Consider the following 1,892-nt stretch of genomic DNA (forward strand, 5'->3'; position numbering starts at 1 on the left):
CATGGTAAAAAAAAAAAAAAAAAAAAGCCATGAATCTATGTGCAGTATTCCCCTAGCGCTGGAGTTCTCCCGTTCTCCTTGATCGATCAACTTGGTCTTGGCTTGCTGGCTGTTTGTGCTGATCTTCTGGGGGAGGGGCCTGTTGCTGTGGTTTCCAAATGTCTTTGCTGGAGGTGGAATTGCCCCGCCCTTGTCGGTCCGGGCTAAGGAAGCTGCTCTGGTTTGCTCTCAGGAGCTTTTGTTCCCTGCAAGCTCTCCGTACAGCCTTGGAGGACCAGGGCAGAAATGGTGGCCTCCCAATCTCCACCCGGAGGAGCTGAGAACTTGGGGCCCCGCTCCTCAGTGTGCCCCCAGAGAAAAGCAGTCACTCCCGTGTCCCCGGTCTCTGGCCGCACTCCGTGCTCACCCGGCCTGTGATCGAGCGTTGCTATCTCTGGCACCCGACCCCGCACGGAGTCTCCAAACCCAGCAGATCCCTGCAGTGCGTTCCCGCACCGCTCCTCCCCGGGAAGGAAGGGGAGTCTCCCCGGATCTGCCGCTTGTTGGGTCCCTGCTGGAGGAGCCGTGCCCCGACTGGGCCGCAGATCACAGTTTATGGCAACCCCGAGCTGAGAGCCCGCGCCTCGGCTCCGTCTCTGCAGCCGGCTTCCCCGCTCTGATACCTGGGAGCTCTGGCGCACTCAGGCACCCCCGGTCTCTCCGTGACCCCAAGGGTCCTGAGACCACACTGTCCCGGGAGGATTCCACCCCCCGCTTAGCCACTGCAACGACGTCCCTCCGCCGAGCCAACTTCTAAAAGGTCCGATTTTGTGCTCCGCGGCTCTATCACTTGCCAGAAGCGGCCGGCGGAGGCCCCTCCCCCGCCGTCTATCCTCCCGAATATCGCCTCGGATTCACTTCTCCGCACGCCCTACCTTCCAGTAAGTGGTCGCATCTCTGTTCAGAGAGTTGTTGCTACTCTCCTGTTCGATCTCCTGTTGAGTTCGTAGGTGTTCAGAATGGTTTGATCCCTATTCAGCTGAATTCCTGAGACCAGACGAAATCTAGGTCTCCTACTCCTCCGCCATCTTGCTCCGCCCCCAAAAAAACCATTTGTTGCTTTTTGTCTAGTACTTTGAGGTGTAGAGTTAGTTGGTGAATTCGGGATTTTTTATTTTTTTGAGTGAGGCTTGGGTGGCTATGTATTTCCCCCTTGCTGCCTTTGCAGTACTCCATAGGTTTTGGACCAATGTGTTTTCATTCTCATTGATTTCCATGAATTGTTTAAGTTCTTCTTTGATTTCCCGGTTGACCCAAACATTCTTGAGCAAAGTGGTCTTTAGCTTAAAAGTGTTTGAATTTCTTCCAAAATTTTCTTGTGATTGAGTTCCAGTTTTAAAGCATTATGGTCTGAGAATATGCAGGGAATAATCTTAGTCTTTTGGTATTGGTTGAGACCTGATTTGTGACCCAGTATGTGGTCTATTCTGGAGAAAGTTCCATGGGCGCTTGAGAAAAATGAGCATTTTATTGTTTTAGGCTGGAATTTTCTGTATATATCTATGAGGTCCATCTGGTCCAGTGTGTCATTCAAAGCTCTTGTTTCTTTGTTGATTTTCTGCTTAGATGATCTGTCTATTGCTGAGAGTAGAGTATGGAGGTCTCCTACAATTAACGTATTGTTATCAATATGATTTTTTATTTTGGCTAACAGTTAGCTTGTGTAGATGGCTGCTCCCATGTTGGGGGCGTAGATACATACAATTGTTAGATCTTCTTGTTGGATAGATCCTTTAAGAATGATATAGTGTTCTTCTGTGTCTCTAGCTACAGTCTTTAGCTTAAAATCTAATTTGTCTGATATAAGAATTGCTACCCCAGCTTTCTTTTGAGGTCTGTTGGCATGGAAGATG

The sequence above is a fragment of the Callorhinus ursinus genome, unplaced genomic scaffold (assembly GCF_003265705.2).
Source record: "Callorhinus ursinus isolate GAN/ISIS: 27379988/994484 unplaced genomic scaffold, GSC_fseal_2.0 scaffold88, whole genome shotgun sequence".
In the NCBI taxonomy this organism is placed as follows: Eukaryota; Metazoa; Chordata; class Mammalia; order Carnivora; family Otariidae; genus Callorhinus; species Callorhinus ursinus.